This window comes from Podarcis erhardii, assembly GCF_964252035.2.
Source record: "Podarcis erhardii genome assembly, chromosome: 17".
NCBI classification, from domain to species: Eukaryota; Metazoa; Chordata; class Lepidosauria; order Squamata; family Lacertidae; genus Podarcis; species Podarcis erhardii.
The window spans coordinates 10,548,435-10,574,016 of record NC_138515.1 but is presented as its reverse complement, the minus strand read 5'-3'; positions in this window follow the sequence as shown (position 1 = coordinate 10,574,016).

Genomic DNA, 25,582 nt, shown 5'->3' with positions numbered 1-25,582 from the left:
TGACACTCCTTCGGGTAGTGATAAAACAGGATATCAAATCCAAACTCTTCTTCTTCTTCTTCTTCTTCATGTAAGAATTGCATTGAAGAAGATAACAGACCCAGAAGCTAACAACAGAAGATAACAACGAGGTTACCCAGACCTCGTTGCTGGTTGCATAGGGCCCCCCATAACAGTTGAAGCTTCAGGGCACCAGAAATGTAGGTCCACCACTGGTCCAATGTGCACCTTTGAGGAGTGAGTGCACAACTGCTTCTTTCAAGCAAGTTGGGACTACCCCACCTCATGCAAAAATGCATTAACATCCAGTAACTTCCATACATTTATTTATTTGGTTTTTCAGATTAAAATTTTACAGTCACATATTGAACATACATCACAGAAACAAGATTCCAAAGAATCTCTTGAATTCCCTCCTACGCTTTGTGGGTCCTATTGTTAATCATTTCCTCCTGCATCTTTTATGATAATCCACATCTTTTACACCTCCACTGTGTCCAAAGTTCACCATTAAACTACAAGTGATATTCCAATCCTACTAAAGATTTTAACTGTTTACAATGGTTTTTAAGATAGGTTATTAATTTTCCCCATTCCTTATTAAAATTTTGGTCTTCCTGATTTCTGATTCTTCCGGTCATTTTAGCCATTTCGGCATAATCCATCAACTTGATCTGCCATTCTTCTCTGGTAGGGACTTTATCTTCTTTTCATTTCTGGGCCAATAGCATCTGCACAGCCGTGGTCACATACATAAATGGTCTTTTCTGCTCCCTTGGGATTTCGGCACCTACCAGTGAGTCCCACTTCCACGAACAAGCTAGAATGGGCAAGAGTCGAGAGGGCAAGTTGTGGAATGGACAGCCAGAAGCAGCTTGTCCACATTCTCAGGCCTTGACAGCTTGAACTTATCCCACAGAATTGGATAAGACGGTGCCTAGTCCTCAAAGTGCCCAGTCTTTGCTCTAAAGTTCCGTGCACTGGGGCTGGTAGTTCCACCTTTTTTACCACTCCAAAGAGCTCTGCTGGGCAGCTACTTGAGAACATGATGGAGGCAGTGATGTGGGCCTTTCTTTGCTGCCATCATTGCTATGTGATAGTTGTGGTTGTGCATCCTAGCAGCTATTTGGTCAGCTTCACACTGAGTCTTGTAGCTCCTGACTTTACTTTAAATGCAAAAATAACTAAATGTACTATACAGCGATAAGATGGCTGACTTGGCGAAGGGCTTTATAGCATCCTGGGCCTCTTCCAAAGCCCAAGAGGACTGACAGAGTCTTTCCATTGGCTTCAGCGGCTTCTGGATAAAGCCCCCCTGTAATTATAACAGCAATTGGCAGGACCAAGCTTGACATAGCCACATTTTTTTCTCTGTTTCCCACATTATTTAATGGCATTAAAAGGTTTCTAAAAACGCTCTTTTCAGAGAACAAAGACCTGATCTTTTCCATTGCTGAATGTAGCAAAAATCAAGATTGTGTGTTCTTTCCCAGATGTGCACCCCTTAATCAGCCCTTGGAATTGACTCTTAATAGCTGAATTCCTTTGCAATATAAAGGGCCAGACCACCCCTCATTACAGGGAGCTCTGTCTCAGTTTCCTGGCTTTTTCTAGCATCTCGCAATGACTTTCTTTCATAGAACCACATAAGGATCTTGGGAAGAACAGTTGCTCTCGCCCTCTGGCCATTGTTGTTCTCTTCTCCCAAGCAGTACCTTCTTAGTTAGACACCTGGGTCTTCGATACAAATGGGTTTAAGTAGCTAAAATTTGTTTACTCATTCCTGCTATATATATTCATCCCACCACGGGTAATCTGAAGTGGGGGAAGTGGCTCCCCTTTCCACTTCCATTGATTGATTGATTGATTGATTGGCAACCATCTGTCTTGGGAGACATTGGAGGAGTGCACTTTTGGGGAGTTGGGACATGGGTGGCGCTGTGGTCTAAACCACTGAGCCTCTTGGGCTTGCTGATCAGAAGGTCGGCGGTTCTAATCCCCACAACGGGATGAACTCCTATTGCTCTGTCCCACCTCCTGCCAACCTAGCAGTTCGAAAGCACACCAGTGCAAGTAGATCAATAGGTACCACTGCAATGGGAAGGTAAACAGCGTTTTTGTGCGCTCCAGCTTCTGTCATGGTGTCCAATTGCACCAGGAGCGTTTTAGACATGCTGGCCACATGACCCGGAAAGCTGTCTGTGGACAAACGCCTGCTCCCTCAGCATGAAAGCAAGATGAGCATTACAACCCCATAGTTGCCTTTGACTGGACTTAACCGCCCAGGGGTCCTTTACCTTTTTAGGTTTTTATTTTTACCTGCACCTTTAGGGGTGAAGTCAAATTGTTGGAAGGTTACAGTGTATACTGTTGCTGTAGAGACCAATAAAGGAGAGTCATGTTTTGTCGCAGCTGGGGCAGATGAAGATGTCCTGTTTTGCTGCTGCAGATGCAGCATGGAGTTACTTCTCTCTGTGCTCTTTCCAGCGGTCATTCATCCTTTCGTCACTGCTACGAATGCACAACCTGATTGTCTGTCTCCAGGCGCTGCCGTCATCTGCTTCCATACTCCCTTACAATTTTGTGAAACAAACAAAATTAAAGTTTATTGAAGAACTTATATGTGCATTCGTACATAGTTTAGTTGGCACCCTAATGGGCTTATGTAATAATTCAAGGGTTGCCAACCTTTTTCGGGCTTTGGAAATATTTGCAAGTCAGAGAAACTGCCATGGACACCAAGTACACCCTACAATTAAGCACTGAAATCTATTTCTTGGTAGCTGTAGGATGTGGCTGCTTGGAGCAGAGAGAATAAGCTCAGGCCAAACACCTGCTTGGATTATGAACAGGTCACGACTTTATCAGTTTAGTTCACAACAGGCAGTAAGCATGGTTGGCATGACAGCAGGGGAAAGGATCTGCTTTGCATTTGAACAGCTCTTGCTGTTGGAATGCTTATCCCAGCCAACTGGTTGGGAAATGCTCTTGGGAGATGGCTAGTGATAAGCCACACCATGGTACAGGCCATGCATGGAGAACCAGGTAAGTAAAACAATCCATTATACAGCCAGGATTACCACCGGTGTGGAAGGCCTTTTACAGAAAAAGGTGGGTGGTTTGCAAAAGTGGAGATTGTATGCAGAGCCCATACACCCCGAACTGCATATACACAGTGCAGAGAGGACCTCAAACTAATGGAGGTGGCAGGGCGAGTCGGTGTGATCCTGACCCATACCATGCACTACTTTTACAGGTCATTTCACCCAACAGCACGGCAGGCTACCATCTGCAAGTTGGGACTACCCCACCTCATGCAAAAATGCATTAACATCCAGTAAGACCCACTTTGCTTAGTCCTTGAAGTTCCCAGTGAACGTATCATAGCAAGCCTTTGTTCTAAAGCTCCGTGCACTGGGGCAGGTAGTTCCAACTTTTTCACCACTCCAAAGGGCTCTGCTGGGCAGCTACTTGAGAATGTGATGGGGGCAGTGATGTGGGTCCTTTTCGCTGCCATCACTGCTATGTGATAGTTGTGGTTGTGCATTCTCGCAGCTATTTGGTCAGCTTCACACTGAGTCTTGTAACTACTGGCTTCACTTTTTACTGACAATCCACATGCATGGCATTCTGTCACACCGTGTTGGCAAAATCCCCTACACAGTAAATATACAGCTATGGCTTCACACAGACATGCCAAGCCAATATTACAGGGAATTTCTTTCTGCTGGCAAACATCAGAAACCATGACATTAAGCTGGCTTTCCGGGATTGTAACCTAGAGAGAAAGACAAGGGCCATCAGTTTAAATTCTAGGTGTTTGGGCATACCTAGGTTGGTAATCAGGGACACGGGTGGCACTGTGGTCTAAACCACAGAGCCTAGGGCTTACCGATTAGAAGGTTGGCGGTTCCAATCCCTGCGATGGGGTGAGCTCCTGTTGTTCGGTCCCAGCTCCTAGCAGTTCGAAAGCACATCAGTGCAAGCAAATAAATAGGTACTGCTCTGGCAGGAAGGTAAAAGGCGTTTCCGTGCACTGCTCTGTTTCGCCAGAAGCGGCTTAGTCATGCTGGTCACATGACCCGGAATAATAATAATAATAATAATTTATTATTTGTACCCCGCCCATCTGGCTGGGTTTCCCCAGCCACTCTGGGCGGCTTCCATAAAAACCAGAAATACACTAAAATATCACAGATTAAAAACTTCCCTGAACAGGGCTGCCTTAAGATGTCTTCTGAATGTCAGGTAGTTATTTATCGCTTTGACATCTGATGGGAGGGCGTTCCACAAGGCGGGTGCCACTACCGAGAAGGCCCTCTGCCTGGTTCCCTGTAGCTTTGCTTCTCGTAATGAGGGAACCGCCAGAAGGCCCTCGGCGCTGGACCTCAGCGTCCGGGCAGAACGATGGGGGTGGAGACGCTCCTTCAGGTATACTGGGCCGAGGCCGTTTAGGGCTTTAAAGGTCAACACCAGCACTTTGAATTGTGCTCGGAAACGTACTGGGAGCCAATGTAGGTCTTTCAAGACCGGTGTTATGTGGTCTCGGCGGCTGCCCCGGAAGCTGTCTGCGGAAAAACGCCTTCTCCCTCGGCCTATAGAACAAGATGAGAGTTGTCCGCGACTGGACCTAGTGGTCAGGGGTACCTTTACCTTTTAGTTGGTAATCAAGGTGTAGAGAAAAACATCCCTATAATGAGTCAAAAGGGGGGGGAGTTAACTTCAAATATCTTATTTATTTCTGCTTCCATAGTTACATGTAATTTACATTCTCCTCATATCCAGACAGCTCTGAAATCAATATAGCTCTTTCCACTGGACTCAGTAGGAGTTCAAGTTTTCCTTCTCATAAGTAAAAACATCTGCTTAGCCATAGACTAGAATTTGCATGACAGCCATCCCACCCCAGCTTGTTTACTTTTGTCAGTCTTTTATTAGTAATTAATCATTTTAAGTGAGCGCTACTCTCTTTTCTCCCCCTGTATACAGAAAAAGGAAATCCTTTGCTCTAGCAATTTATCAGCTTGCTAATTCTGGGAAACAGCAACAACCAAAAAAAGAAAGAAAGAAGAGGCAGTTTTGTCCCTGAATATTTTTTCTTTGTGCATGCTTGGGATGTTATTGCCATATTTCTCCATTGTCAAAGAAAGGTTTTATATATTAAAAAGCAATAATAGTAATCTTGGCTCTCCAGCATGTTTTAGCAATTCCAGATTGCAACAACACATGTCTCATTGAATGCAGTGGGACTTGGTTCTGTAGACAACCAGATTGCAAATGAAAAGTCATGTGGTCTTAATAACCAGCTAATCCTAAGATAGTCTTGATCCAAAGCACTACAAGGTAAAATGTGCCTAATAAGCAGGCCTCTTATTCTTAAAAATATTTTTGTTATGTACTGAGTTGAATAAGATCCAAAAGGCAGCATTCTGATTGGTCCTAGAACAATAGGGTCCAGAATGCAGGAGTCTGATTGGTCCGCAGGAGCCACCCAATCCAGCTCCAGGTGGAAGTGAATCCGCAACCTGATTGGCCCACAGGTGAATCCCGGAATTAGCCAATGACGTGGGGCCCATTGTGTAAATAATGTATATAAAGCAGACATCCTGGTGGAAGTTTCATTCCTCCTCACCACTATGAGCTGAATAAAGAGCATGAAATCCACTCTCGACTCCGAGTATATTTCAATTTTTTTAAACATTCAGACTATAGGGAAAAAAAATACACAACACAGAGAGACAATACCAGAAGATATACAACATGAATTTTGCCTGTAGGCAAAATATGGCCTACCAGCCTTCCCCATGTGACTCAGGAGACTGTTTGGGGCAAGTAATGCCATCCTACCAAGGGGGTTGCATTAGAACTGCTGCTAAAATGAAGGGAAAATGCTGTTATAAGGGGAAAAACCTGCTCCTTTTCCCTTATGGGGTTTCTAAGAGCCCGTATATAGTCCTTAAGTGGGTTCCCTATCAGTAGGAGAAAATAACAGGCCAACCAGAGTATATTGAGAAGCAAAGCGGCTAATAAGCCTGATCTTTATTGAAAAAGAAAAGATGTTGCAAGAGGGTCCCCACACACAGGAGGGAGGAGAGAACCCTGAACAATGGTGCGCAAGCCCTTATATAGACTTTTGAAATTGCCCACCCTGTAGCCCAAGACCACCCCCCAAACATCATACATACATCACAGAAGGAGGCGGTCTACAGCAGAAATCCTGTCTGCCAGAATGCCTGATAATGGTCACTGATTGCATTGCCCGGGCAGCCTGGCCATCCTTTTGTGATGGTAAATACTTTCGTTCCTGAATCCAGGTCACAGGCTCACCTTATTCATACACCAATGCGCCCTTAAGACAGGATTTGTAAGGAAAAAGACAATGGGAAGGCTTTCCCCATTTACAGAGGAATATTTGCGGTCACTGGGAGAGTCAAAATGTCTTCAGGATTGCTCTCCTGTACTATTTCAAACATGTGGCTTATATACTTAGGTATGTAAATTTATGAAGAATTATTTTATCTTTGAGACCTTAGAATTCTTTTAAGAAGAAGAGTTTGGATTTGATATCCCGCTTTATCACTACCCGAAGGAGTCTCAAAGCGGCTAACAATCTCCTTTCCCTTCCTCTCCCACAACAAACACTCTGTGAGGTGAGTGGGGCTGAGAGACTTCAGAGAGAAGTGTGACTGGCCCAAGGTCACCCAGCAGCTGCATGTGGAGGAGCGGGGAAGCAAACCCGGTTCACCAGATTATGAGTCTACCGCTCTTAACCACTACACCACACTGGCTCTACAATGCCTTCATTTTCACAGTGCTTTGTTGCCTGTGAGGTGCTTTGAAGGACCCCCTGGGAGGCTGCAGAGGCTGGAGTAGGAGGAGAGGTGGAACTTATTTTCACTAAAAAGGGACCAGGATTCTTAGGTGAGAACGAGAGGTGACCAAAGCAATGGAGCCCATTGGAACTGGTAGGGGGGAAGACAAGGAGACCATCAGCAAGTGAGGCCAGAGCTAGTGATCAACAGACTGGTTGTAAGTAGGAAGGCAGGCAGGTGGGGGCAGGCTGAGAATGGTGGGGCAGTGCCCCATTTGCCTCCAATGTGACCAAAGCATCTGCTCTTGTTGGTTTGTGGAAATCCAATCCCAAACCAACATCTTTTAAAACTGTATTGCTAAAACAGCCTTCACTAACCAGATGTTTCAGACTACAACTACCATCAGCCCCAGCTACTATGACCAAGGGGCCCGGATGATGAGAGATTTACTCAAGCAACATTTGGGTGGTACCAGGCTATGGGAAGCTGCTTCATAACACTGATAGGAAGTAGAACCTATCTCTTTCCTAAGAACCAATTCATTATATCATAAACTATTTACTTAATTGCATGGCAGTATGCTAAATATGATCATGTTAAGAGGTTTCCCTTTGCTCTTTCCTTCCAAACATCGTTTCAGCTACCTTAAAAATTAAAGAACCACTGGTTTCCTGCTAGCTCAGAAGGAAAGTTCAGCATTTTGATTTGAATGATAGCTCTCTTTTGGATGGAGGCAGAAAACCACAAGCCAAATTACTGTTGTATCCCATGACTCACTAATTCATTTTCCTTGTACTGATAAAAACAACTTACCCAGGAAATAACAAACAGCATACGATGATGAAAACATAATTTGGTTCGGTTGAAGCCATTCAGTCATTTCGAGCCACTGCCATGGGATTTGGGGATTCCCTCCCCCCTCTTTTCAGACTTTTATGAGTCAATACACGACTGCAGCACTGACACAGACTGTGGGGAGCATCCCACTGCATGCGTGTCATAGTTTGGGGAGCTCAAAAGTTACCTAGTCCAATTCCCTGCCGATGCAAGACACCCACTCTGGCTACATACAGACTGCACTTTACTCCATTCTCCTGACTCCATTCTCCTTGCCTGATAACTTTTTCATTTGACATGATCTTTCCAACAATGTAAAACGCATTCTGGCTGACCAGGAACGTGCAATTCAGTCTTAGACAGATTGAATTGTATAATAGTGAGAGGCTCACACGGGCCTGCAACCAGCTATCTGCTGTGCATATATAAAGGGGAATGTAACTCTGCTACATAAAGGAACTTGCTAGGGAAAGTTAGAAAGGATATTAATAAACAATATATCCTCTCCTGCCACCCTGAACATTCCCACAGCATAGACAGAGGGAAGGGCCTGACACAGAGGGCTAGGGAGTAAAGGGGGAGTTACATGCAAGTCCAGGCAACTGCTTCATCTAGACAGGAGTAACCCTTAGAAGTCTCCATGTGTTCGTTGTTCTGCTTCCTCAATAACGAAACTAACAATAAGTTAGCCAGTGTTTCACTGTCTTTCTCTGATCTGTGAATGACCTGCTCTTATTGGCTCCCTGACACCCCACTACTTCTCTCTCACCCCCCACAATTGAAAGAGATAATGCAGCGGTTCTCAACCTGTGGGTCCCTAGATGTTGTTGGACTACAACACCCATCATCCCTGAGCTCTGGCCTTGCTAGCTAGGGGTGATGGGAGTTGTAGTTCAGCAACATCTGGGGATCCACAGGTTGAGAAAGGTTGCTCTAGGGGAAGGCCGCCACTCGCCTGGTGGACAGGATACAGGCGAGCGGGGGCCTTCCGCACTACTATTCACTTCTGCCACATTCAAAGAAAGGGTCATTCTGGACTGCACAGGTGCCGCAAGACAGGTGGATGGGATGACGGGAAGCAGGGCATTCTCTGCCGCTTCTCTCTTCCACACAGTAAGGGAGGAAGCTCCATTGTTGTTGGCCAATCAGAAGGGAAGGGGAGGCATGCTCTTCACAGCCAAGGAACCGCTGTGAGCTCTGAAGAATGTGAAGCCTTGCACCAAGAGATCTTCCTCTTCTTCTTCTTCTTCTTCTTCTTCTTCTTCTTCTTCTTCTTCTTCTTCTTCTTCGCCAGTTGAGGTTGGGTTGCTTTACAACAACAAGGAAGGCCTGGGCACATGGATATGTGCCTGTGAGCACCATGTTGACAACCCCTGGGTTATGTGGGAGTTCAGAACTTAACTGGTTAAGTGTTCTGAGCTGTGCGTCACTTTCTGACGTCAGCTATGGAAGCTGGGAGGAGTCTGGGAGGAGACTGTACTTGTTTTGTTCCCTCTGTGTATCCGGAGAGGGAAGACATGTTTTGCAGCAATGGCTGCCAGCAGTGACGGACTTTGATGTTGTAATGTTTTAATAAAGACCTGTAAATAGACACACTGTCTATGTATGCTTGCATGGAGAAGTAAGGCTGCTTTACAACGCTGCGTGTTTCACTCTGCTTAAAGCCGTGACTTTGGTGCGCAGCTAGAAGGAAGCGTGCCGGACCGCTGTAAGTGATTGATTGGGATCGTAAAGCTGTCTGAGATCGCGGCTCCATCGATCAAGCTCAGAGATCGATTTCCGCATAGGTTATGGGAAGGTCAGACAACGCTCGTAAAGCAGTCGGTGTGAGCTCCAGGAACGCTTTGAAGTCAGCGTGGATGCCGGTGAGCAAGAATGATTAATTGCCTGCTTCCGAGAGACAGTGAGAGCTTCTGATACAGAGAGCTGGCCGGAGGCGGAGGCTGCTTTCAGTGAGTCTTGCCTGATGCTGGAAGGCAGAGCTGCTCAGAGACAGAGCTAAAAGCTAAAAGGCAGCTGAAAAATTGTTTCTCCACGGAGAAGGGAGAGCCCGGAGGAGCTGGTACTGAGTTCTGAGTAAGTACAGCTTGAGGGGCACCTTGGGAGAACGGGAGAACATGGCAGAGAGCCAGGCTCTTGTGGACATTCCGTTTGCAAAGCTAACTTTAAAAAGTTGGCAAGAATGGTCAAGAAGAGTCAGGGGTTGGTTCTTGGTCACTGGGCTTTGGGAAGGAAGCCAGTCAGAGCCAGCTGAAGCAGGCTGTGAATCTGCGGTGCCTGGAGATGGCAAGCAGAGAATGCAACAAGAGCTGAATATGCTCAGAGCATGCGTTGATGCTTCACTGAGGCCTCATTTGGAAGGTGTACAGACACCAGGGGCTGCCTGGAATGTGCTGCGAAGTTTGTGTGAAACTGCAGCAGGAGGCCAGGGCCCTGGAGAAGAAATGGAGAGCCCCAAGATGGCTGCGGCCCCAGTTCCCGGTACTTCAGTCTCAAGGAGCACTGTTGGGCAGATCGGGGGGGCGAAGAGTTCCAAAGGCAAGTTTAAGAAACTTTCCACTGTTGCTGAAGCGGAGAGCAGCTTCAAGGGGGGCCAGGCTGGTGGGAGGTGCCGTTCCAGAAGGAGGATGGCCAGGCCAGCTGGGAGGAGCCCCAGGCAGTGTTTTTCCACTGGAGTTCAACATCTGCGTGGCAGTTGCCCCCAGCGGAGCACAGAGCCGATGCAGGATGTTTGCAAGGACACTTCCCATGGGAATCAAGCGGGTTTCCATGGCAACAGGCCTGGGAAGACAGGCAGGCGTGGAACTGAGCCAGGTGGTCGTGGTAAACAACAGGAAGAGGCTTATCAAGTCTCTGCGAGTATGGCATTGTTCGAAGACGGCCGAATGGAAGATTTCGAAATGGCTTTTGTAATCGACTCAGCAGCTAACCGCAACATGGTTCCAGAGACCCCTGCAGTCGAGATGTGGAATTGCACGGCAATTCCAAAAGGACAGGGACAGACTGTTAAGTTTGCAAATGGACAAAGGGCTGAAGTTTATAAGTTTGCTAATGCCTATTTTTCTGTTTTGCAGGAAAGGATGGAGTTTTGTATTGTCCCAGAGGCGCATCACTGTTTATTATCTGTGCCTTATTTGTTGAAAAAAGGGTTTCAGGTTTGTTTTCAGGATGATGTCTGCACAATCTCCAAAGGGGAGAGGGTACTTGCCAAGGTCAAGAAGGGGCAGAATGATCTTTTCATTCTTAAAACGTCTCTTGGGGGTGAGGGGAAGGTTGAGAGAGCACAGGCGCAGCGTGCTACAGTTCCCACTCATGTTCAATGTGCTTGTGCATGGCATCAGATCATAGTTCTCTAGAAGAACTGCAAGTACTTCCTGAGGTTACCAGAGGGTGTAAAATTAGAGATTGTGGACGTGCCATTAGTTGCGCCACTTGCAGGCAGGCGAAGGTGAGGGGGTGCAGTTACCCAAAGGTGGAACGGGTAACCACTAAACCTTTTCAGCTGGTACACATAGATCTGTTCAGTCCTGTCAGGGAACAGAGTCTAGGAGGGGCCAGGTTTCTGCTAACTTTTTTGGATGATTTCTCGCAGAGCACCTGGACTCTTGGTCTCAAATCCAGGGAGGATGCAGCACAGCTGATCAAGAGCTGGGTTGAGGGGGTGGAACAGAGATTCTCCACCAAGGTGCAAGCAATCATCAGTGACAGAAATGCTAGGTACACTGGTTCTGCTTTGCAGCAGTTCTTTCACAGAAGAGGGATACGTCACACAGTTACTTCACCCAGTAAGAGGGGGGTGGCAGAGCTGAGAAGTGAAGCTCTGGTTAAGGCTGGACAGGTGATGCTGAAAGAAGCCAGGTTACCTCCTAAGTTTTGGCTGGAGGGAATCCGATGTGTGTCTTTCACCTGGAATCGTGTCTACAACTCACTGGTAGGTGACACACCGTACTCTTTGTTGAATGGCAGAAAACCCCAGGTTCATTTTCCGCGCAAGTTTGGATCTCCTGCGGTTGTCCCTGTGCCTAAGGCTTTGCAAGGGCCAGATGGAGCCAAAGTCCAGAAAATGATCTTCTGTGGGTATGAGCCAGACGCTCGTGCATGGAGATTTGCTTACCCGTCAGGTGATCAGAGTAAGGTGCTGATCAGTAAACACGCTGAATTCTTTGAGCAGGATGAAAGGCCAAAGATTTCTGCACAGCGTGATGTTCTTTCAGAATGTCTCTCTGATCCAGAGGACAGTTCTGTTGAGGAGGAAGAAGAGGCTGAGGCTGCTGATGACGACCAGGTCACTGACCAGGGTCAGCAGCAGGATAGGGAATCTCCAAAAGCTGTTAAGAGACTGCCCAAGAGTGAGCCTAGTTCTCCTGTGAGTGTAATGGAGAGGATTCGAAGACGCGTTAAGTCAGAGGGGGAATCCTGTGATGCAGAGGACACACCTGCTGGTGACAGTGAGCCAGAGGAAACACCAGAGTTTGTGCCTAGGCGATCCAGTCGCACAACCAAGGGTATTCCACCTGAGAGGTACCAGGCCACAGGTACGTGGGTAAGTTTCGCACAGTGCGATTCTGAGAGTTGTGAGGTGATTCCACAGATGCCCAACAGGTACGCCAAGGTAGGGCGCAAGGCATTGGGGAAGGGATTGATCTCACAAGGTGTTGCTGAAGATGTTACACAGGTTTTGTCAGAAAGCAACGCAAGGGGGTGTGTGGGAGTTCAGAACTTAACTGGTTAAGTGTTCTGAGCTGTGCGTCACTTTCTGACGTCAGCTATGGAAGCTGGGAGGAGTCTGGGAGGAGACTGTACTTGTTTTGTTCCCTCTGTGTATCCGGAGAGGGAAGACATGTTTTGCAGCAATGGCTGCCAGCAGTGACGGACTTTGATGTTGTAATGTTTTAATAAAGACCTGTAAATAGACACACTGTCTATGTATGCTTGCATGGAGAAGTAAGGCTGCTTTACAACGCTGCGTGTTTCACTCTGCTTAAAGCCGTGACTTTGGTGCGCAGCTAGAAGGAAGCGTGCCGGACCGCTGTAAGTGATTGATTGGGATCGTAAAGCTGTCTGAGATCGCGGCTCCATCGATCAAGCTCAGAGATCGATTTCCGCATAGGTTATACCCTTCCATTGGGATACCACATAGCAAATGATACGCTGTTACACTATAATGGCAAGACACAGCCAAGTGGATGGAAATAGGGTGTTGACTACATTGATTTGGTTTAATACAGCAAGGCTGTTCTTAGTCACCAGCCCAGGACATTTGAAACTGTAAACCAGGGTAGGGGTGGGGATGGGGAGGAATCCAATACAATCTTGTGCCCTTGGTGGTGGTGCGCATCTAACCATGAAAGGATGTTCAGATCTGCAGTGAGTCGCACAGAAGCATGACACACTAATTTTATGCTTTCCATCAGTCTGCAAAGAGAACTATTATTAAACAAAATTGAATCTGCTTGTGAAACTTTTGCAGCTTTCCTCTTGATTTCCAGAAGCGCAGTTTGAGGTTGGAAATTTGAGAGATTTATTGTGGAGGAAAAAGTCACTATGGAAATTCAGGAAACTTGCATTTCAAAGCTGTTTTTCACACAGAGACGAGCATTTATAGCCAGGATGGGGAGTGTTTGGTCTCCAGATGTTGTTGGATTCCAGCATCATCCAAGCAGAGAACACACCTGTCTCCATGGATGTAACCAAAGCCATAAAAATCAGGAATATGTTGCTATTCAGCATAAACCCTTATGGATCCTCATGATATTTATTAGGGATCACCTGCAAAGCCACACTCAGAACACAGGTCACATGTTTCCACAGATGTGATTTGTGATTTGATTGTGGTTTGGGGCTGATTCCCTGTAAAAATCATAGTGTGATGAACCCAAAACTCAGGTTTGTATTTTTGTGACATGAAATGGACCACATTTGTGGCTTATTTTAACTCAATTGAGACAAGTATGGGCTGTGATTTGATGATGGTTTGGTGAGGATCTGATGTAAAAATCATGCCAATGTAAGATCCATATGTAGAGATAGTGAGACTGAGTTGGCCAGAATCCCAAATGAAGCCCATGCGGGCAGAGCAATACAAACCATCAGATTTTTGCCCACCCTTGGCAGAGAAGGGCCCACACCAATAGAAAATTCCAGTTTTCATGGAAACCCATCCCATCTTCCTGTGGGAAGATTTTACGGTGGGTAGATTTGTCTACCAGCAATAACCCAGATTTTTTTATTTATTTAAAAACCAGCATTAGACATTTATGCAGTACAGTGGTACCTCAGGTTAAGTACTTAATTCGTTCCGGAGGTCCGTACTTAACCTGAAACTGTTCTTACCTGAGGTACCACTTTAGCTAATGGGGCCTCCTGCTGCTGCTGCGCTGCCGGAGCACAATTTCTGTTCTCATCCTGAAGCAAAGTTCTTAACCTAAAGCACTATTTCTGGGTTAGCAGAGTCTGTAACCTGAAGCGTATGTAACCCAAGGTACCACTGTAATGTAAAATATAAACTCAGGACAAATTTACAGGTTTGAACATTTGCTAGAAAAAAATATTAGGTTATCATAATATATATGATATCATAATATATATCATAATATACAGAATGCAATGTACAACCATAAAGCAGGCTTTAAATCTAATAAAACAGAAAATAAAAATGTATTAAGATTCCAGCTGACTGGATGAGGTTCAGGGTTTTGGCATGTAACTGGGCTAATAGCTAATTAGCAACCATTAAAAATACTCTAGGCACATATTGAATAAAGATGTTAGATAACCTGTGAACACTATGTAGAACCAGTAGGTTTAATATTAATAATTATTATTATTACATTATTGTTTTATTTGTACCCCACCCATCTGACTGGATTTCCTATCAGTGCCAATTTGTTTACTTGTTTATATGGGCATTATATGACCCCCCCCCCATCAACTATAATGGTGCATTTGGAAGAAATAGATACACAAGCATCACTTGCTAGGGAAGAAATGGTGTAAGTAAAAAACAAAACACCCCTCCCCCAAATAAATTTATTTTACACACTCATAGTGTCTGTCAGGCGGCACTCAATCCCACAAATAGTAAAAGTAGTAATGAATCAAATGAAAAGGCTAGTCGGGGAAGCTGGGCCCTGAGTATTGCTACTGCGTTGGTGTGGCCTTTAAGGAAACAGGTCTGAGCATGCTCAGAACAGATGTATTGCCTCCTGGGTCCACCATAAAAGTAGACTTGCAAATATGGCGGGATTGCCATCATGACAACAAAAGAGAGAGGGAAAGTGCACAACCAGGGCTAAGAGCCAGGAATTCCATTAATATACTATCACATTTTCTTGCCTGGAGACAGGTGGGTGGGACCTCCTGGCCATAGCAAGACCTTTGGAGTGAGATTGGCTGAGTGGTGCTGAGAACTGATTAGCCAGAGAATGGGAGACTGACTGAAATGTCTACCTGAGCTCTGCTAAATTCAAATAGATATGGTAAGGATGCACGGGACAGGAAAAAGTGTGGCTTTCAAATTTTGTTGGAAACTTAAAAAAAGACAACCCAAATTGCTTGACATTTCACTTGGTAGGGCTGAGCCCTGGTTTGTCTTGGGGGCCCAACAACTTTGGGGTAAAATCATAAAAAAAGCTCAACAACTTTGGTTGGCCCTTTGGTTGGCCCCATGGCCCTTCACTTCATCCAATCTGGCCCTCTTTGAAAAAAGTTTGGACACCACTGCTCTATTGGACCAGTCTCCGCTGAATTTAATCAGGGAGCTGGAGAAATGGAAAGGGTGGAAACAACCGAAGAAATGAAAATACTAGACTTCAGCAATTCCACATTTCAAAGGCATCCTCTCAGTTAACCATGTATACATATAAATTGGGGGAGGGGGTTTCAGTCGCACAGCGCTCCAGTTCTGTGCATACTGCACATGCCTGTAAATGTGCACAACCACCTAAGAGTGCACTGTAATGCACTTGGGAGTTTCCCCACGAGCAGTGGCTCTTAGGATTGTCCTGCTCTTTTGTAGCACCCTGGTAGAGACACATGTCCAACTGGCATGTTCTCTCTTTCCTGGTCGATCGTTCGGGAGCTTCAAAAGCTTTCTTTTCTTTTTTAAAAAAATAATATTTATTAAAGTTTCAAAGGTTACAAAAAGAAAAAGAAAAAACACCAAGTTAAACCAACACTTAACATCACATCAAAATAATAAACACAAAAAGAGGATAGAAAAAAGAAAAAAATAATAATTATAAAAAACAGAAAAATAGAAACAGTTAAAAAAAACAACACAACGAACCTTCTCATAACTTATCTTTCATTTGCTTGTTTCCTTGACCTCCTCACACCTCCCTTTTTTGTATTCTAGTTCGGTTAGCTATTTCAGCAAATCCTTTCCATCTTTCCCAATTCTTATCCTATAATTTATCTTAATATAATTTAACTGTACCTTTCCTCCTTTTATCCATTAACAGTCTATTTTTACTTAATCCTTTATAATATTTTTGCTAAAGCCACATAACTTCATTCCAGCCTCCTTCTAACATTCCTTAATTTTACAATGTTTCTGTAAATAAACTTTAAATTTCTTCCAATCTTCTTCCACTGACTTTTCTCCCTGGTCTCGGATTCTGCCAGTCATTTCCGCCAGTTCCATGTAGTCCATCACCTTCATCTGCCATTCTTCCCGGGTGGGTAGATCTTGTGTCTTCCAGTACTTTGCAATAAGTATTCTTGCTGCTGCTGTAGCATACATAAAGAAAGTTCTATCCTTCTTTGACACCAATTGGCCGTCCATGCCCAGGAGAAAGGCCTCTGGTTTCTTCAGAAAAGTATATTTAAATACCTTTTTCATTTCATTATAGATCATTTCCCAGAAAGTCTTAATCCTTGGGCATGTCCACCAAAGGTGAAAGAATGTACCTTCAGTCTCTTTACATTTCCAACATTTATTATTGGGCAAATGATAGATTTTTGCAAGCTTGACTGGTGTCATGTACCACCTGTATATCATTTTCATTATATTCTCTCTTAGGGCATTGCATGCCGTGAACTTCATACCTGTGGTCCATAACTGTTGGCAGTCAGCCATCATAATATTATGTCCAACATCTTGTGCCCATTTAATCATAGCTGATTTCACCGTTTCATCCTGAGTGTTCCATTTCAACAGCAAGTCTTCAAAAGCTTTCTTCAGCCCGAACATCACAGCGACTGGTACCAAGAAGCATCAGCACACTTATGATCCTGCAGAGTATTGGCGGTTCGTGTAACAGACTCAATAGCTCAGCATCTTGGCTAATCTACTTTATTTACATATAATACACTTAGAGCATTCTGAATTAGCTCCTTCCTCCTTCTCATCAGACAGCAAAGAGAAAGAACAAGGACGAATAATCCTACATTCCAGAACACAGTAGTACAAAACATCTTGTCTCCGTCACTTCGCACACTGTGGAATGAAAACACACACCGTCCTGTGATAGACAACAATCTCATGACTGCAAACACGGAGCAAGAATCCTAATACAGTGGTACCTCGGGTTAAGTACTTAATTCGTTCCGGAGGTTCGTTCTTAACCTGAAACTGTTCTTAACCTGAAGCACCACTTTAGCTAATGGGGCCTCCCGCTGCCACTGCGCCGCCGGAGCACGATATCTGTTCTCATCCTGAAGCAAAGTTCGTAACCTGAGGTACTGTTTCTGGGTTAGCGGAGTCTGTAACCTGAAGCGTATGTAACCCGAGGTACCACTGTATTGTGTTTTTTTGAAAAAAGCTTTGGTTAGTTGTTTTCAAATACCTGCAGCATGGGTTACATATGCTTCAGGTTACATACGCTTCAGGTTACACACTCAGCTAACCCAGAAATAGTGCTTCAGGTTAAGAACTTTGCTTCAGGATAAGAACAGAAATTGGGCTCTGGTGGCACGGTGGCAGCAGGAGGCCCCATTAGCTAAAGTGGTGCTTCAGGTTAAGAACAGTTTCAGGTTAAGTACGGACCTCCGGAATGAATTAAGTACTTAACCTGAGGTACCACTGTACAGGGAAAATAAATGTATCTGGAAAACTCATGGGAACAAGAATTATAATTCTGCATAGGAGATTTCATTTTTTAAAGGTTTCTTTCTTTTAAACTTTTTTTCCTCAAAAGGTACAGCCTAGGGGACTCTGCTCATTTACGATTCAGGCTCCTGCACCTCATTTTCGTAGCCACTGTGAGTCATTGGCATGGTGGAGAAGCACTAGTGGGTGAGGTAGCTCCAGAGAAACAGAAGGTCTGAGATAAGTGTGCTTATCTTTTGCTCCGCTTTTTCCAGGCAGAGGTTAATACTCTGTGTCTGAGCTTTTTTGTTTTTTCTTTTGCTCTGAGCTTCCCCACAAAAAGCCACACTTTAAAGCTGAATCAGAGCAAACATCAGTTTGGGTTTTCGGTGTATTGACATTTGCTCCAACTGAGCTTTAAAGAGTGAGTTTTCACAGGTAAAGCTCCGGAGTCATTAAAGAAAGGGCACTCAAACACAGTGCTTTAAATTGCTTAGAACCATGCCTGGAAAAATAAGTGTGGATAAACCCAGTGTAGCACAGGCCTTTAGCATCCAGCACAGATGGGTAACATCTGGATCATGCTGGTGCTAGCCAAACAAAACCTCTAAGCAGATGCTGATTTGTATACAACACAAATATTCCGTTTCTTATATTTGTGTATTTTACCCCCTTGCATCACACTGCTAGTATTTGTTTCCTAATCTGGCACTCTTCTCACAAATGTTTTATGGTTTTAAAAACAGGGCAAATAGACATTTTTCCTGTTTTTCGAAGTGTTACTTCTTTATTTTCCTCAGTTTTCAAACAAGGCATGTTTGCACCACAGTTAATTGATTCTGCTGGCCTTCAGAGCAATAGTGGATTTTAAAATTCCCTGTCAAATTCTTATTTGACAGTGCAGAAATAAGACACTATCACATATACCAGTCCTTTGTTTTCTGTTCCCTGCAAATATACATATATTTGTATTTGTGTGTATGTGGCCAACAAGGTTTTTTGAATTTGGTAAAACAAAAAGAATGTAAAATTACATTCCTGTTCAATGAATTCTTGGGATATACTTTCTCTCCACTGATGTATACAGTGGTACCTCGGGTTACAGACGCTTCAGGTTACAGACTCCGCTAACCCAGAAATAGTGCTTCAGGTTAAGAACTTTGCTTCAGGATAAGAACAGAAATCGTGCAGCAGCAGCGCAGCAGGCCCCATTAGCTAAAGTGGAGCTTCAGGTTAAGAACAGTTTCAGTTTAAGAACGGACCTCTGGAACGAATTATGTACTTAACCCGAGGTACCACTGTACTATAATTAATGTAATAAATATCATTATGTTTATTTAATAGCACTTACTGTCAGCTAACATGGAGGCCTATTGTCAGGAAGCAAGGCATTTTCTAAACATTATAAATAAACAAATAAATAAATAAATAAATAAATAAATGGGAAAAGGTTCTACATTCTGTTGATTTCATACACCACTAATGTGGTGACTACTAAGATTGAGATGAAATACAGAAGGAAAAGAGAGGTGCCAAAAAGGAAGGAAGGAAAGCAGAAGAAGCCGGAGGGGGAGGCACTGGAAAGTTACCAGGAGAGGCAAGGAGGCGGAAGGGAGTGTTGAGTCAGAAGGCAGGTGGCACTGGGATGGGTGGGTGGGGAACACAGTCTTTTTGCAGGAAGAGGAGGAGGTAGGTATGTGTCAGGCGTGAGCTGACAGTAAATCACACTGTGCAAATTGGAGTTAACTCTTTATTCGCAAAAACACAACCTGCTCAGACTTATTGGAGTGTTGTGCCTAATGAGCTCAGCAATCCATCTCTGGTAGGTCTTGCCCCCATAAAGCAGTTGTTGAGATTGAAGGTCTCCACCACCCACAGCTGCTAAGTCCCCTCCTCTCCAGAGTTTTTCCAAGCAATCAGAGACTGTGTCTGTGAGCAGTCAATCTCTCCTCCACCCTCAGGGCCCTCGTATTTACAGGACCGCCTCTCCTGGTATGCCCCGCAGAGGACCTTAAGGTCCATGAATAACCATAGTTTAGAGGTCCCGGGCCCTAAGGAAGTCAGACTATCCTCCACCAGGGCCAGGGCCTTTTCAGTGATAGCTCCGACCTGGTGGAATGCTCTGTCCCATGAGACTAGGGCCCTTCAGGATCTAACTTCCTTTCGTCGGGCCTGTAAGACAGAGCTATTCTGCCTGGCCTTTAATTTGAACTCAGCCTGATCTTTTATTTCCCTTCTCTTCCCTCCCCCTCCCTTTTTAATGAAGATATCTGCTCTGAGACAGCTAATTCTCCCCTGGCTTCCTCGCTGGCCCAAGTAGGACCAATTCAGCCAGCTAGCCCTGTGGATTATCTAATGCTTATTTCCCCTAAATTGATTTCTGAATTTTGAATTTTATTGTTATCCATGTTTTTATACTGTATTTTATGCTGCTTTTACAATTAAGTGTTTTAAATTTGTTGGTTTTGAACCGGGAACGGCGGGGTATAAATAAAATTATTATTATTATTATTATTATTATTATTATTATTATTATTATTATTATTATTATTCCATGGCTTTTCTGGTTCTGGCAGACCGGGGGGGGGGGCACATCCATGTTGCAGCTGGAGGGGGGGGGCACTCGTGACTCTTTGCCAGCCTGACTCATCTCTGCCTCTTGGCCTCCCTCCTCCAACTCTCATGCAACAGATTCTCCTAAGCCCTGTTACCTCTTCAGCTTCTGACACCTTCTCTCCCCAGTCTTTTCCCTCTTCTCCCTGTGACCATCCACCACCACTCCCCAGGTTCAGAGCCTTCTTCTCTTGAAGGTTCCATAGCTGGTTCCTTCCACCATCTGTCTGCGTCCAACCAGTCCATGACAGTATGGGGCGGAGGATGGAAAATGCACATGTAAGGGTAGCGAATATGCAGCCAAGAAGCTCAAATCATATATATATATGACTGATACCCTTCTTTGGAAATTAGACCAATGTCCAGCTTTAACATTCAAAAACTTTACTTGCAAAAATTTACAGTTCTAGATGAATTAAAACATAATATTTACAGTCACCTGCTTGTTCAAGCATGGGCCTACAGCAGGGGTTGTCAGCCTGTGGCCCATGGGCCGCAAGGGGCACACAGGGGCAGTTTAACTGGCCCACGAGCCACCCCCGAACTGAGCTGCCTGCTCGGCGAGCCCCCGCGTGCTGTGCTAAACCAGTGCAGTGCGGCATGGGGACTCACTTCCGCAATGCCGGAAATTGCATCTGTGCATGCCCAGACGCCGGAAATCACACGTGCAATCCTACTCATGGAGAGATCTCCATAGGACTTGACCGGCCCAAGCAGGTAAAACCTTGCTGACCCCTGGCCTACAGTCTCTAGTAAGAACTTCCAAACAACTGTATTTTCCTCCCTTCCCAGAGCTCAGCACTCAGCCTTCTGTATGTCAATTAAGCCATGCCTTGCAGCTCCTATGAGAGATTTCCACTTTTACCTTTTCCTGCAGCTTTGCTCTCTCTCCCTTTGAAGCAGAGAAGAGTCACTCCAATGCTCTATTCAACTTAGCAGTGTTCACAGTGGACTCTGAAACACAGTCATCTTGCTTCACATAAAAATGGACCAACATTAGCCATGTGACCAACATGCCAATCGCATGAGAACAACTAGAGAACTCTCTAGAATTCAATTACCAACCAATCAAATTTAAATACACAGTAATGAAAGCAAGCATTTACAATTTCAGTGAATTAAACTACTATACTTAACAGCACAGGCGGGGACTGTATGAAAAGAGGATGATGCATGAAGAAAGGGACAACTTTCAAGTCATCCAAAGGAAGAGGAAGAAAAAGGAGGAAGGCAAGGAAGGCACTGTGTAAAGGAAGAGAAGGAGAAGCAGAGAAAGCCAGGAGAGGGCAGAGCGGGACATCTAGTAGAGAACAGCTTTACACTCTTAAGGGAGGTTGATGGGGTAGCAGGAAGGAGCACGATATTGGAAACCACAGCTGAAGCCTGGTGGGCCATTGCCTCAGAGGCTGTTCTAGCACAGACAGCAGCTGCCAATGAATAAAGGAGAAAACGCTGCGAGCCACCCAGAGGAAGCCCAGAAGAGGCCTCATTTTCATGATCAAGATCCCTTTTGATTCTTTGCCACGGAGTTTTCTTGGGAAACACGCCTGGGAATCTTGGTCCAAGCATCTGATTATTCTCCATTTAGACATGCTTTGCGATAAGGACCCGGCCTACTGATGCTTTTTGCAATCCATCATTGTGATATATGGCAAAGCAATTTCTATCCCCCTGCGTATTAAATGCATATTTAAAAGTCCCTGGTATTTGTTAAGGAATGAGATAAATAACCGGCCAGAAGAAGGAAAATGAGTAGGAGTTAGCGTCCAATCTGGATGCCATCTTAATTTATGTTCAGAAGAAACACAGGGAAATAGCCTTGCATATCACTTATGACTGGACAACTGGTCTGAACTGACAGTGACTGGCCAGGACCTTGGGGTCATAGAGGTTAGCTCATTGAAGATGTTGATCCAATGTGCAGCAGCTGTGGAAAGGGCAAATTCCCATGTCAGGGATCATTTGGAAAGGAATTGAAAATAAAACTGCTGTTGTCATAATGCAGTTACATACAGTGGTGCCTCGCAAGACAAAATTAATCCGTTCCGCGAGTCTCTTCGTCTTGCGGTTTTTTCGTCTTGCGAAGCACGGCTATTAGCGGCTTAGCGGCTATTAACGGCTTAGTGGCTTTAAGAAAAAGGAAACAAACTCGCAAGAACTCGCAAGACGTTTCGTCTTGCGAAGCAAGCCCATAGGGAAATTCGTCTTGCAGAACGACTCAAAAAACGGAAAACTCTTTCGTCTTGCGCGTTTTTCGTCTTACGAGGCATTCATCTTGCGAGGTACCACTGTACACAAATTGATGGTGTGACTGCGTTTGGAATACTACGTGGAACTGGATCAGAAGAGGGCAACCAAAATTATCAAGCAGATGAAACAAGTATGTTATGCAGGTGTGAAGCATATGGGACTTTTTGGTTTACAGAAGAGGTAAGAGGTGACCTGATATAGTTTTATAAAGTTGTGCATGGCATGCAGAAGTAGACAAAGAAAAGTTTTTTCTCTCTCGTAACACTTGAACTTGTGGACGTGCAACGAAGAACCTCTGTCTCCATCTTCCTCCCTGCCCCTGCACACTGCTGGTAGGAACCATCTGTAATTCCCCCTTGGCAATGAAGGGCCAAAATATTGTTTCCTTTTGGGGGAGGGGGGCTGCCAGATCTCACCTCAGACAGCAAGGGTCCAGCTACTTTGGTGGGATGGGTTTTGTAATTCAACACACAATCACCTGCTCATTCACTTTAAAAATGGAGCATTTCCCCCCATTCTTTCTAGGGAAGCAGTTTGTATTCAAGGCACTTGAGGAAGCACCTTGAATACAAACTGCTTTCTCTGCAGAAGGCAAAATGCTCTGCTCTTAGGTGCAGGTTCCTCTCTGCAGAGACTTCAAAGGGGCGCCTTGTAAGTGACAATCGGCTGTCTGCAGTTGCTGGGAGCCAGTTTGAAGGTGCAGAGAAGATGACATAGAACCTTTCTGAAGGCACGCTCCCAGCGCCAGTTGGAGCATTTTCAATGGAGGTTACTGTAACCAGTAATCAGCTGATCAGTGGTTACAGCAACCTCCTTTGAACCCTGACAAGTGTCAATCGGCTTCTGCCTCTGCCCATCAAGCTGTGTTCATAGCCCACTTAATCTTTTTTTATTGAGATGTCTTAGCCCACAAATAACACTTGCTCTGAAGCTAAAGTATCGGAAGGCAGATCGGTTTATGTGGAATTTGATAGATTTGCTTGAACAGTCTGTTTGCAGAGCTGAGGATAAAAAACCTCCAATCCCCCCCCCACGCCCGCCAGGAGAGAAATAGAATTATTAATTTCTCCTGTACTGAGTCTCCTGATGAGGTGTTCATCCACAATGTCAGTCCATTCGTAGTAATTTTGTTGTGCCTTCTGAGCATAAATTCTGTTTGGCTGGACAAACTTTTATTGTGTTTATCTCATGAGTTGATTAAAAAACTGTAGGGGACTTTTATTGTTCTGGGCAAACTTGAAAATTGTCTCCAGATCATCAATTTCCCTAGCTGGGGAATCGAGCCATTTCAATTTATCTTTCTTATTCTGGTGCCAGGGATGCACAATAGGCATGTTCAAATGTCTGTTCACACATAGGATATTGCAAAATACTTATGTGTGCTGCCCACAGCTGCAACAGATTCATGGAAACTGCCTCCTGCGGATCCAGACCCATCTGTATTGACTACAGATTGGATTTCTAGGCTCAATAAACCTGGCTTGGACCAATACCTTGAGGACCACCCCTCCCGATATAAACTTGATCACACAGCCAATCCCTGTAGAGAATGGGGTTGGAGTCACTATCCATAAGCTGGTGTACAACAATAAGATGTGGGAACCCAAGCACACAGCCAGTCCCTGCAGAAGGCAGCCTCGGTCCAGTATATCTGAAGGAGCGTCTCCATCTCCATTGTTCTACCCAGACACTGAGGTGCGAGAAGCCAAGTTACAGGGAACCAGGCAGAGGGCCTTCTCGGTAGTGGCACCTGCCCTGTGGAATGCCCTCCCAGTAGATGTCAAAGAGAAAAACAACCACCAGACTTTTATAAGACATCTGAAGGCAGTCCTGATTAGGGAAGCTTTTAATGTTTAATAGGTTATTGTATTTTGGTGTTCTGTTGGAAGCCGCCCAGAGTGGCTGGGGAAACCCAGCCAGATGGGTGGGGCAGTGGCGTAACGTGGGTTGTCAGCACCCGGGGGCAAGGCAAGTAATTTGCGCCCCCTAACCCGTGGATTTTAGCACTCAAGTCTCTTCCGCCCCCCCCCCGATGTTGCTCCCAGTGCGGCCGGGCCCCCCTGCAACCCCACGCTACGCCACTGGGGTGGGGTATAGATAATAAATTATTATTATTAGAATTATTAGACATATGCTTGGCATTTTGCTGGCAAAGACTACGGTTCCCAAGTGCCTGACAGGTAAGTAGGCCCTGTAAAAGCTGGCCCATGCGGATGGGAATGGGCTAGGCCAAAGATCCAGAAATTGGTGGAAGAGAAGTCTCACAATAGCTATCACTGGAACCTACATGTTTAGAAGCACTATATCTCTGAGGAACAATGGTGAGCAGAAAGAGAGCAGAACTGTTGCCTTCATGCTCTCTGTATGGGCTTCTCAGAAGCCTGTGACTGGACAGAGATGATCCATGTGCAAAACTCGATCTAACCCAGCAAGGTAATTATTCTCTTATGTAAAGGACATTGACGAGTCATTGATCAACCTTCGATAGGCTTTTGTATCATAAATAAATACAGCATGCATGGATGCTCAATTGAACGTTGCAGTTGGAGCTTTTTGGCGCAAATTGACATATCTGACAGTCTGTTATTCACACAGAATCATAACCCAAGAATTAATGCAAACCATATTTCTCAAAACAAAAACAAAAGAAAAAAAAAACCTGGAAGCAAAATTCCTTTGCATAATTTCCCATCCAACATAAATTATGGAAAGTTATATGACATACCCATCTTGGTGTTCACAAAAACCGACAGCGCTGGAATAGTCGGGTTGCAATTCTCAGACCGCAGCTTTACCTCAGAGCAGGCCCACTTGAAACAAATGGTTTCTGATGAGGGGAGATGATGTGGGTGTTTCTCCCTTGTGATTATCTTCATGTTACTTAAGGTCACATCTGCAGTTGTGTGCCCTTCACCCTCCTTTTGCTATAAGATTTCCATTGGAGAGCTCAGCCAACCAGCTACTATGTAGTGAACACGCTGACTTCATGGTTTATAGACAATTTCTTTGCCCTCACTCTCAATCAGCATTTTCCATCTCC